The sequence below is a fragment of the Paramormyrops kingsleyae genome, chromosome 4 (genome assembly GCF_048594095.1).
Source record: "Paramormyrops kingsleyae isolate MSU_618 chromosome 4, PKINGS_0.4, whole genome shotgun sequence".
In the NCBI taxonomy this organism is placed as follows: domain Eukaryota; kingdom Metazoa; phylum Chordata; class Actinopteri; order Osteoglossiformes; family Mormyridae; genus Paramormyrops; species Paramormyrops kingsleyae.
The window spans coordinates 29989314-30001741 of record NC_132800.1 but is presented as its reverse complement, the minus strand read 5'-3'; the positions used below and the strand labels follow the sequence as shown (position 1 = coordinate 30001741).

The 12428-nt window shown below is 41.9% G+C and overlaps 1 protein-coding gene across 1 annotated transcript in view; it reads right to left on the bottom strand.

Annotated features, from left to right (window-relative positions):
• Window positions 1-12088, bottom strand: part of LOC111853789 (zinc finger C2HC domain-containing protein 1A-like) — a 78957-nt gene extending 66869 nt beyond the window's left edge. The window contains exons 1-3 of the mRNA XM_072711086.1: window positions 11866-12088; window positions 11345-11399; window positions 2961-3069 (exon numbers count right to left, since the gene is read on the bottom strand). The gene's annotated coding sequence lies outside the window, so the exon portion shown is untranslated. The remainder of the gene's footprint in view (window positions 1-2960; window positions 3070-11344; window positions 11400-11865) is intronic.
• Window positions 12089-12428: the final 340 nt, after the last annotated feature.

Genomic DNA, 12428 nt, shown 5'->3' with positions numbered 1-12428 from the left:
ATTAAAATCCGAGCTGAAATAGAAAAATTCCCCAGCCGTTATGGTTATAGATTTAACAACTTGTCACATGACAATAAAATGGTAGGTTTTAGCACAACAAGAAGCAAGTGTCTTTTTTTTTTATTTTTGTGTGTGTATGTGTAATGGGCGGGGGAGGGGGGGGCAGGAGTGTACAAAGGAATATTAACAGGGTAGGACATGATTAATTTATAGCACAGCAGTAGCCCAGCTGTTTAAATTAGGGCTTTAGGAAATGGTAAGTCCATCCAGCCTGAATATTCAATAGAGCACACACACGCACACAATATCCTACAGAGTATTCTATAGGCAAGCACAATGCTGCTGAACAATTCAAATAATCAATCTGCAATATTAAAAGATTCATTTCACATTATGTTTAAAACCACTGGCTTGATCACAGATACAATACAACTATCACTGCTACTACAAATGTCAATGCTGATTAAAATAATAATGATATTAAGAAGAAGAATCAATAAAAAACATCAGTAATATTGAACCAAAGAGACAGGGTTTGGAATAACCCCCCCACTTCCCGAACCCCACGGAATCTCTCACAAAGAAAGCAAAAAATTCTGCACCTTTAACAGCTTTTTACTCATTTCACCCAAGTACCAGACCACAAAATGTGGTCCCTCGGAGATGGTCTGTATTCTGTCATCAGGCAGATTCAGCTAGACCCAGATTGGTTGAAAAATGCAAGCAATCAAATGCCAAAAACCGGTCATCGCAGTTTAATTTTGACCCAAAATTGCCGGGGACCTGGAAGCCGTGCTCAGCCAGTAGCTGCTGCTTTATTTACAAGCGCTTTGATAGATTCCACACCGCCGCCGGCAGTAACACTATCTAGTGTTCAAACTGTAAACTAATCTCATGTCAGACATGTTCCTTTGATATAATGCAATCAATACTTTCTGGAGAAGCAAACCGTTTCTGATGTTTCTGCGTTTACTTCAGCAACATTACATAGGCTTATTTCATTTCGGGGTGACCCAAAAAAATGCTCTAAACAAATGTACAAAAAGATGTCTTTAGACGTTTCCAACACCAAACGTTTCTGGATCAACACACTAACACAAAACACAGCAGCTAGAGTTTGTGTTGAATCACTGGGAAATTTGGCAGCAAAATTAATACCCATCAGTTCCAGTCTTTTGTTAACATTGCAGAATTATTATATAATGTCACAATTTTGCACACTCATGATCCTACATTTGATCTATAATATTTAACTAAAAATCATACAACTTTTCTTAAATACATTTATGCATTGACTGCAAGGTTTGCATTTGATTAGCCTGGTAACATTGTATCATTCATACACACAAACCAACATAAAAATGGTACTTCTGTTCTTCTCAGAGTTGGTGTTATTGGATCAGTGTAAACCCTCCTCTCACTGTCCCTCTCATTCGTTGCATGTTGAGCTGCAGCTTACATGAGCTTCTAATGGTTTTTATTCATCACCCACTGGCATCAGCCGTTCATTTATCATGTTTATTTTGGCATTGGCACCCGTTGCATTTAAATGTTTTACAGTAAACATTATGCATTTTGGACTCTCCAATTAAAACGTGATGCATCATCCCTGGCAAGTCTAACCCTCCGTAAGGCCAGATGAACTAATGTGCCAAAAGCCCATAAATCACCCTGTCACGGCCGGCCAATCGGACAGCAGCGGGCCCGTGCAATGCGTAGAGCTGTATCCCTGAAGATAATGCCCTAATTTGCTTGCATATTCCACTGCCGCGCTAAACTGCGTGCTAAAAAAAATGAGCGGAGGACACCCAGGAAATGATGGGATCCTTGATGACTGGCGATTGGAAAGGAGGCTCGTAAACAAATTTAAAGTGGCGTTTGTAAATTAGGCAATTTAGTTCTAGCACTAACATGAAATGAAATCTGCAATATGACGAGCAGACCTGTAGGGGGCGAGCCCTTCTCTGAAGCAAAATCCAGCGGGGGAAGTCAAAATTTGCTTCAGCTAGGGATGCTGGGAGTCAGCGAAAATTCAGAGCGAAGGATTCGTCCGTCCGGAGTGATCCAGTGACTCACAAATTGTCACCTAGAGCCAAGTGCAGAATAAAAATGTACCGTGGGTTTGGTTCTGATTCAGCCCGGTTATTTTGACATGGTCACTCGCTCTCTCTCTGTCGTGAGCAAGGGTCCTTCAGTAATAAGCTTTAAGGTCAGCATTCTTTCCACATCACAGCCAGGCTTCTCCATTAACAAATTTAGCATCCTGTATTATATCACAAAATCTAAAAAGCACCATGGAATTGGTGGAAAAAATTTTGTCCACAAAAAAAAAAACCCACCAATTAACACACAAATATTATACAGCTGACATATAGCACTTTAGGAGCACATGCTAGATGATTAAACTTTTAAGCGAAAAGCTTTATAACGGAAACACATTACTACCTTCCTGAAAGTGGAATCTGAAAGTTCTTTGAAGTCAAAGTGAGATGCAGGATAAGCAGGTAGACTGAGTGCAGGGATGACCCACATTTCAAAGAGAATTAACGCATGAGTGGAAATCTAACCGAACACATCAGACAGAACTTCCTTTTACATTTTTGATCTGTTTGATATTTTGATTATTGTCCAAGAGAAGGTGCTAGTATTAAAGAAAAAAGACTTAGGCCTACGTGTTACATTTAATGAAAAGTAAAACGCTGTAAAGCATACAGTATCCTTATCACATTATGATAATTATAATGCAAGCACTGGAGTGTGCAACACTGTAAGAGAGTAAAGAATCAGAAAGGAAGCACAGGAGGACACTGACAGTCCTCAGTGTGTGTGTGTGTGTGTGTGTGTGGGGGTCAGTAATTATGGCGGCTGGTGTGCACCCATCCACCAGGAAACTCCAGGGAGAGTAATTATGAGTCTACATACACCATCATTACACAGCGACAAAGGCTGCCGGGGCGTACCTGCCGTCTCAATGCAAGGGGACTCACTGGCCATCACTCCCCCGCCAAGAGGAGAGGCACGGTCCGTGCTCTTAGAATAGGGGGCAAACGGAGCAGCTCACTGCAGAACCTGGGGGGGGGGGGGGGGACAAAAGACAAGGTACAGACAACAGTCTCATTAAACAAAAGAAGAAGAAAAAAAACAGTATCTTCCACAGGTTCCTTTGTGAACACGACAGCACCCCAGAGCACTGATCTTTCACAGAAAAAAATATAGATATGAGTAGATATGGGAAGGATAAAATATAAACATCAAAGACCTGAACTAGGTATTAATATTACTGGATGGATGGATAGGTAAATGGAAGGCTGAGCAAAGCAGCTTCATACAGCACTTGTGTGACTTCTTTATTCATAAATAAACCCACAGGCTTGTTGTACAGCGGGCTGTTAATCTACCCACATTTACAAGTTAATACACGTCGTGCTACTAAATAATTAAGAACGGGATTTTGGGGGGGGGGGGGGGTCTGCGCTGACAGCGATCCTACGGCGCTCCGTCCCGTCATGTGACCGTAAGGGAGACGCCCCTCCCACCCTGGCAGCGCTTCATACCCCCCCCTATTTATCATGCTCACTCATCTGTGGCCTAATTTAAATATGCAGCGTCCTTTCATGTCTTAATTGCTGTAAATTGCACTGCCCTGGCACCGTTCCCTAAATTAGTGCCAGTCAGTTGTTTTGGCCAAGCTATCAAAGCCGTGGGGATATCAATTAATGCTTTAATGGATCTGCATTTGAATTCCTTAAATACCGCGTTTTGAAGTTAAATCAGCGCGTGTGTGGGCCCGGCCGTTACGGTAGACATCCGGCGCTATGGATTCCGCTGGGATGCCGCAGTCCATCGGAGAGCAACAGTGAAGATCATCGTGGCGATATAAGCGCGAATAAACCAGCCACATCAGCCCAAGCTGACGAGTGAAATGTCCATATCAATATTTAGCGAAAAATAAATGTTATGATAAACACAATATGTTTACTGAGTGGTTAATAATTAACAACCATTGTCAAACGAGATCAATCATATCTGTCTGTTTATTCCCGATGCACGTCCACGTTCTAAATATCCTTAGGTGTAATAATGTTTGCGTTTAGGATTAAAAGTATAAAACATCAATAAACAGAAGGTTTTCCTGAAAGAAAAATAATATATAGCAGTGATTAATTTAAAATCTGTACATTATAGTGCCTGAAGCTTAATCAATATCCTGCCATCATCTGTACTGACACGTCTCATTAAATGATTAAAGGATTTGCAGAATCCATGATTGTTAAAAGAATTTTTTTTGTTTTTTCCCCTCAAGGATAAACCTTCATTTCATAGCTACAAAAAAACATAATAATAATAATAATAATAGTAAAATAAGAACAAGTGTGGGTAAATCAGATTGGTAGGTGTGCGCACAGATAGACCTCTTTGTGTTTGTGTCAGTAATCAGTCGTACGCTGACATTAAATTATACATCCACACATACGTGATTGGAAGGATCATAGGTTCCGGAATGTTCTGCTGGGGGGGCTGGCAGGCCGGGCTCAGAGTGATGGGCCACACCTCACTGAAGCAGTGTTAATTTTGACAGCTTATTTTGATTTAACGTGTGCCCTGAGATGGGTTAGCACACCAGCCTGGGCTGCTCCCTGCCTCGCACCCGTAGCTTCAGGGATGGACTCCAGACCCCTGTGACCTTGAATAGGACAAGCAATTACAGAAAATGGATGGATGGATTTTGATTTCGTTTTAGTCTTGGTCATTTGCTGAAAATGCAATCTAGTTTTAGTCATATTTTAATCATCTGACGTTTTTGTTTTAGTTGACAAAAATGACATGATTTTTAGTCAAGTTAATCTGTGGAGCAGGTTTAGTCATAGTCTAATATATAATTTTCAAATTTCTTTGAAAATTTCACTTCGCTATCTTGAGACACATACAGACTGGTCTCTAATCTACCTCTGACCTCTCTACAGACTACTGAAGGCAACATCTGAAAGGCTGTTATTATGGGATGGCATTAAATTTGAACATGTGATCTTTAAGAACACATTTAACTGCTGATGTGCTAATATGAAAGATTGTACTAATTCTGAAATGGCTTTATATGAACTTAATTTATCATTAAATGAACTATAAATTAAGCCAAAATTTAGTCTCAAACAAAACACTTGCATATGAGGCATTTAGGCCAACGAGAATAAAAAAACACCAAAGCAGAGAACCTGACCAAAGAAAACAGACGTGTTCTCTCAAAAAACATAAACCAGCATCAGGCTAACTGGGCAGAGCTTATTTCAACACCAGGCTCAGGCCCTGAACTTTTCAAGGACATTAAAAGAAAAATCAGCTGTTTCTTTTTATTCATTTCATGGCGCTTCGAGTTTTTGGTGTTTTCACCAGTTAGTGTCGCTCCACACAGTTTCAGTCGCACTTTCTTTTGCATCAGATGTGAAATTTACCCATATTTCGGTACGTTTTTTTCCTACTCTGGCACAGACTAAACTTGGGCAGGGTATAATTTTTCAGATAAAATTTGCCAAGCAGGGAGCTGGATTGTCCCGATGAAAGGCATCAGCCACTTTCTGTCAGGCTGCTCTATTCCTTTGGCGAAAGCGTCAGTCGATTTCCCAGTAGTGTAAGTTTTATTTTATTATTCTCTCTTTTTCAACAACGAAAAGTCTTCGTTGATTAATAATTTTCGTCACAGATTCCTCAACGAAAAGTCTTTGTTAACGAATACTTTTTGTCACAGTTTTCGTCAACGGAATCACCACTGAGCCTCATGTCCTTGCAGGCGAATTAGATTCATTCAGGAAAACATACATGGCGGCTGACGGGCTGCAGTGCAAACCCCCCCCACCCCCCCTCCACACCGCCTGTCTAGCTGCGACGTAGCTTTTCCCAGGACACACGAGGCCAAGGACACCCCAATCAGGAATGCTGCAGGATATCTGCCAAAAACTTTTCCAAAGAACGGGACGGCATTTGCACGAGATTCTTTTTCTTATCTCTTGTCACATAGCTAATCACGAAAAAAAAAAAAAAACTTTTTGGTTTAAAACAAACTTCTTTAAAATACACTGAATCATTTCAGAACACGATGACATTGATTTGAAGCAGAACAAAAAGCTGCATGCGAAATGACTAAAACGGTCCCCCGCCTCCCCAAAGTAAACCGCTCGTCGCAGGATATGCGCGGCTGCGCGTCGAGATAAAGCCGCAGAGGAGGGGATGACGCAGCGCATATTTGGAGCCATCATACGTTCCGTCGCCATTGTCGGCTATAAGCAAGGCGCGCGTTTGGTTCACATTGGGGGGGGGGGGCTAGCATCCCTACCCTCCCCGTCAAAGCATGCGAGTAATGCACACCAGGCCCCACAACATGGCGACAGAGAAAAACACGGCTTCAGCTACTGCAGACCGTGCTTCACTGTCAGTCGCCTCTACGCTACCTACACGGCTAGACCGTGAGCGTCTCTGCTAAAACTCTGAGTCATTGTAAGACAAACAAGTGCCATTCGTAATTAGGTTAGGATGAGAGCTGGATTTTACAGCGAGGTGTAGGCGATGAGGAGAATGGGCGCTTGAAGCATGTCTGACGTTACCGTCTAGAGCTACTGCCCATTAATGTTCATTATGATTTGTCGTGAGGTCAAACTTGCATTCTGATGATTCTTATCATACTTTGAAAAAAGTTAACTAGCAAATTCTATTTATAATACCCATCCGTGTTCCATAAGTGCTTACCCATTACATGGTCTTGGTGCAATTATTATCGTGTTTGTTTTAAATTGTATATTGTAGTCATGCTGAACGTTTTATAACACCGCTATTAAGAAATAGTGTATTCTCTTATAGTAACGCGATACAGTCTTTAGTATAGTAAGGGCAGCCAGTAGATTTATCAAGAGCAACAACTCAATTCACATTTTATTCTAATTGGAGAAGGATATACGATTACTGGACTTTCTACCTGACATTTCCAGAATATTCTGGGTGATGACACAAGAAAGCAGGCACAGAGATTGGAGGAAAAGCACAGGAGTGGGCGGGGCCTCCGTTTCTAGATGCCTGAGTGATGAGCTAGCCTTAGTATCTCTGTGTCGTGCTGGATGCTGGGGGGGGGGGGGCACATAGACCGTGTCAGGCCCCCTACCTCCTTATTGGACATGCTCCCCCGCCGTTCAGGCCTAGGGCTCATGCATTGTCTCTAACACTGACACACACACACACACACACACACACACTGCCAAGCTAGAAAACCATCTGTATTCACATCCCGCCAGCATAATGGTGCATATTCCAGGCTCCCCGCTCTGCTCATACATTTTTCATGGTCCAGTAAACAAATACCTTACACAAAGTCGAGTCCCTTCAGTCCTGGAGGGTGGTCGTTCCATCGTACTCAACGGGCTATGGTAATCTGTAGGGGGGGGGATTTGATATATCCTCTACAGAAACGTCCCTACCTTTACCGCATTAAATACACTGCAGACACCCTAACCCTGACATAAAACTGCAAATATACACCCAAAACACAAAAATAAGTGCCAAATTAAAGGAAGAAACATGATCTGATTCCCCTCCCCCCCTATGATTTTATTTACAGATCTGTGACAAAGCGCATGACTGTTACGCTTCCTGTCAGCTTGTACAATGTGAGCAAACTGGTCATTTGACATTGTCCCCCTCATCTGAATTTCAGCTGCCAGGTGGTGTGTGTGTGTGTGGGGGGGGGGCAGACCATTCGAGAGACCAGGAGGGTGTCTCCGCGAAGCACGTGCTGCTCCCCTTACAGCTTTTCTCAGCACAAATCGCCGTATCCGTCAGATGCGTAACGGTGACGGCATTATGGGAGTTGAATGGTCGTTTGTAACTGTCTGGCGGATCGATAGAGTTCAGGTGGGGCACCGGCCCCGTGTGACGAGCCGAAACACGGCAAAAATACGTACAGCCTGCGTCTGCACTGCAGGGCTCAGCCCGAGATGCTGTGCAAATACCGGTACCTCTCAAGGTTTGAAAACTTACCGCGTGGCTAAAAAGGACACTGCTACCTACGAGGCTGTTCGGGGTTAGGCTGTGCATCACGTGTTTGGGCCAAACTGACACTACAGAAGGGCCTTTAGCGCGTAATCATGTGCATCAGATGCTATTCAAATGCTCTGAAATTCCGAAGTATTCATTCTCGATGGAGACATTTTCAAATATTTACTTTCATAGTTGCAATAATCAGGTCATAACTTTAAGAAACCATATCCACTTTTTGTCTTAAGTCACTGCATAAGAGACATATTTTTTCTTAATGAAATTTAGTGCCTGGTTAATTTTAAAGTTCAAATAATATAATTATTCGACATTTTTTTCAAATTGACATGATCTAATTGTGAAGACGTGCAGCTGAATATGCTGAACAGAAAATGCATCCTTCATTTTATAAACTATTCCTTTACTAAGCGGTATTTATTTCTGCCTATTAAAAAGCAAGCAAATAATATTTTAAAACATGAAAAGATAAGCATCATAATTAAACTGCAGTTGAGCATGCAGTGCATTCCAAATGGCAGTGTACTCAATGCAATTTCCTATTTATAATGCCTATTAAGAATTAATTTTATGTTGTTCACAAAATCATTGAAGTTTACCTAAAAATTATGAAAGGCTTCATTCATTGAATTCATTCATAAGTCACTCTCAAGTAATCACTAATAACACTACATTTCTTGTGCAACACTAATTAATATATTACATACACTTTATGAATATAACACATGTTCTAGCCATTTGTAAAGCCAGACAGACCTATGTGGATTTTACATTCTCTTTTTTCATTTTGAGAGTTAGTCACATTATTTATTTAAAACACCAAATTAAAAATTCCCAAGTTTGTAAGTACGACTCGGCACTCATGACAAATGGCATTAATTTATATGATAAATATTTTAAAACGATAAAAGCGAATGTCGTGGCACTGAAGACAAACACAGCTCCCGGATATATTTTGTTAGCGCACGGGATGTGGTGTGCACATCCCCATGTACACATTGTGTTTAGCGATGCTAAGTCCTCGGCTGACGAAGAACCGGGAATCAATACAGCTACTGGCTCTCTGGCAAAAAAACAAAATACCACGATAAACTGCGGAAAAATTCAGACAAAAACCCTGCTTTGTTTCTATTGCTCTCTTATTTCTCTTAAACAAAACCCTGCCTTGTTTCTATTTGTCTTTAATAAACAAAATGTCTTAATAAATTTACGCCAATTAAATTTTTAAGTGAATTATAAATTTGTGATGATCATGACAGAAGGAATGGAGGCACAGGTGCAGCAGCTAAACATCGTCCAGTACGGCTTTATTTGTGGCTCTTTCTGCCAGTGCGGGATATTCAGGCGCTATACACAGCTTGTATAGACCTTTGCTTTTTACAGATCTGCCCTTCTGCTTAAATATACAGTCGTTCTATTCCAGCATCTCGATACACATGTAACTACATTCTTCTTGTATTTCGTACGCATGAAAACTACGCAAATTTAACAAATATTCCAAAACGCCGGTGCATTTTATAAAATTGCCAATGCCTTTTTTAGTACCTAAAACATAAATGTAAAACATAAAAAGCTAAGTAAGTGAATAACTCAGATTATGTAACAATTCTTCTATATTTAATTTTTTTCTTCATATTGAAATATAATAAGTTATTGTCCTTCATTTTTACAGGTATAAATGATTAGCTGCGAGCAGGATAATTAAACATGCAAGACCGGCGCCAACACAAGGCACTTAATTAGATAATGCAGCCAGAATGGGATACTGCTGAAGTAAACCCATTAAGTAATTAGGTTAATGATTCGATTGATCTTTTTGCTGGATATGTGAACTAATTATGGAAGATGATAATTTCACAGCTGCCAACGGCTCTCACTGCAGGAGTCCCTGATAGGAGAGGAGTGTGGCGGCTGGGATTACGGATGGCCAAGCGGGGAATTCAGGCTGGAGAAAAGGCCGTCACTCTAGACAGTGTCTTTAATAGCCAGTACCAGGGAAGCAGGGAATTATATTCTTTTTACAGGTGGGGACTGAACTCGCAAACCCTATTCAGATACCCTACAGCACAGGGACATGATACTCGGTTTCACGGAAATGCAAAGTTCATTACTGTCGTTAATCTGAAAACATGAGTGATGAACCCAAAGCCATCTGGAGATTCACTCTTGGGGATTGGTGGGTGGATCCGACACTGGTTACTGTATAGAGCAGCCGATTCTGCGAAAATGAGCAGGAATAGGCCTGTCTTAGGGATCCGAACGGCTGCAGCGTGACATTTTAAGAACAAGAAACTGTTTTAGTTCATTCATACGACTATTATCAATTCTCAGTAAGTTTCATTACAAAGATTTCAGAAATAAAATGCGGACTTTGAATTTTAGCAGCATTTCAGTAGCGCTCTTGCCGGAACACCCGAATTTCATGTCTAACGAAGGTTCCTGAATTTGGGCAGCAGTTAAGTCATTTTTGGAGCCGAAGGACGATATAAATCGCTGGAATATCCACCGGCGGGACTGAAAGAGAGTACAGAAATGTGACTGTGCATAGGGTAACAGAGCTGGTTAGGGACGGCCTCAGACAGGGACCGGGGCTGTCTGCAGTTCTAAATCAGGCAGAAAATTTGCTCGCATTGTTGGAAGGCTGTGTTTCATTCCAGTCAGAGGGAGAGCATTCACCTTATGAAAGCCAGGCCCATAAATAAGCCCATTAAATGGATGCAATGTCTGAACAGAGTTTTAGGAAATGTGCATGAACGCTTGCGGTGCCTCTCTACAGCGAAGAGGAAGCACAGCACAGGGTTCTAGCAGAGACATGGCATTAAAGGCCGCAGAGGAGGTGCCAGGCGTACCCGAAACTGACAGCAGTACAGAGCAATAGAACCCAGTTTGGGTGGCACCATCGTTTAATAGCAGGCCTGGGGCTTTGAACACAGCTTGGGTGGCACCATTGCATCATAGCAGGCCAGGGGCTTTGAACCCAGTTCCACTGTGCATGTGGAGTTTGCACGTTCACCCCATGCTACACAGATTCCATCCCATAGTGCAAATGAGGCTGACATTTCTGAATTGCCCGCAGTGTGTCTGTGCCCTGCTATCGGCTGACGTCCCGCCCAGGATGTACCTGTGCCCCATACTGCCTGGGAAAGGCACCAACCCCCACCAGGATAAGCGGTTAGAGAATTGATTAATCCAGTTCTTGTGTAAACTCTGCTCGACAGCAAAGACATGGCAAAATGGCAGTAAGTGTGCGACATTTGTGGTCATTATGTACCGACTGGCCCACTTTCATGCAGGCAGACGCTACGTTTACCTGCAAAATGCCAGGAATGGCGGCAAATTCCCGGTCTAACAGGCAGGCGCGTTACCTGCCCAAAGGAAAAAAAACGATCATCAGCAGGCCTGTATGAAACAGAAGAGCAAATTACATATAAATATATATTTTAATACTAAATCCAGATATTCATATTTCACACGTCAAAATGTGAAATATCAGTTCTGTTATAGATTGACAGATACTAACGAATATATTGCATTTAAATGATTTTTTATAAGTCTGATAAATTTTTCCAAAACGAAGCTGATGATTCATTTCATAAACTTGTTATAATCATACTGTTATTCCCCACGACTCCATACAGGATAATCTGTCGGAGGATGGATGGATTATTATAACTTTTTCAAAAACCCAAAAGTTAGACTGGCTACTTTGTGGATTGTAGAATAACCTAGTTGCATTTGCTTTAAAATTACACCCGAAACTCTTGAAAACTAGTGATTGCCCGCAGGTAGGAGCTGGGAAACACCGAGAACATTACAGCTGGCGTGGTTTACCTGAGCTGTCTGCCTTCCTGCGATTTATTTCCACGCGCGATGCCTGCGATGCGCGGCTTTGACGGGGACGGCCGGACCCCGCGGCAGCGCGCCTCCGCGTTATTTCCGGCTCCCGGTGCTTCTCTGCATGATAGCCGCCGAGAGCAGACGTCTCCGGAGCGGGGAGAAGGCGGCCACATGAGCCGCCGCAACTTTTGTTTCTTTTCATTTTTATAGCCCAATCAATTGTGCGGCATGTTTTCTGACTTGACATATATGTCCTTGTTAAAAAAAAGGGGGGGGGCATCCAGACTGATTATCCAGTTCCCAGCATAACAATCGTAGTCAACTGATTATTGTGGTACGTGTAGGACAGTCAAGGTGACTGAAATTTAGTTCCTACATACAGGCACAATAAATCCAATACATTTATGAACACAGATATAATTATTCAATGTCCTCAAAGCAAATGAAGGCATTCAACTGCTTAATATTCATACCCACTTAAAATTGATGCACTTAAAAGATTTTGAATCATTTTTCCGCTCGCATTATTTTACTATTGTACTTAATATGCAGTGAAA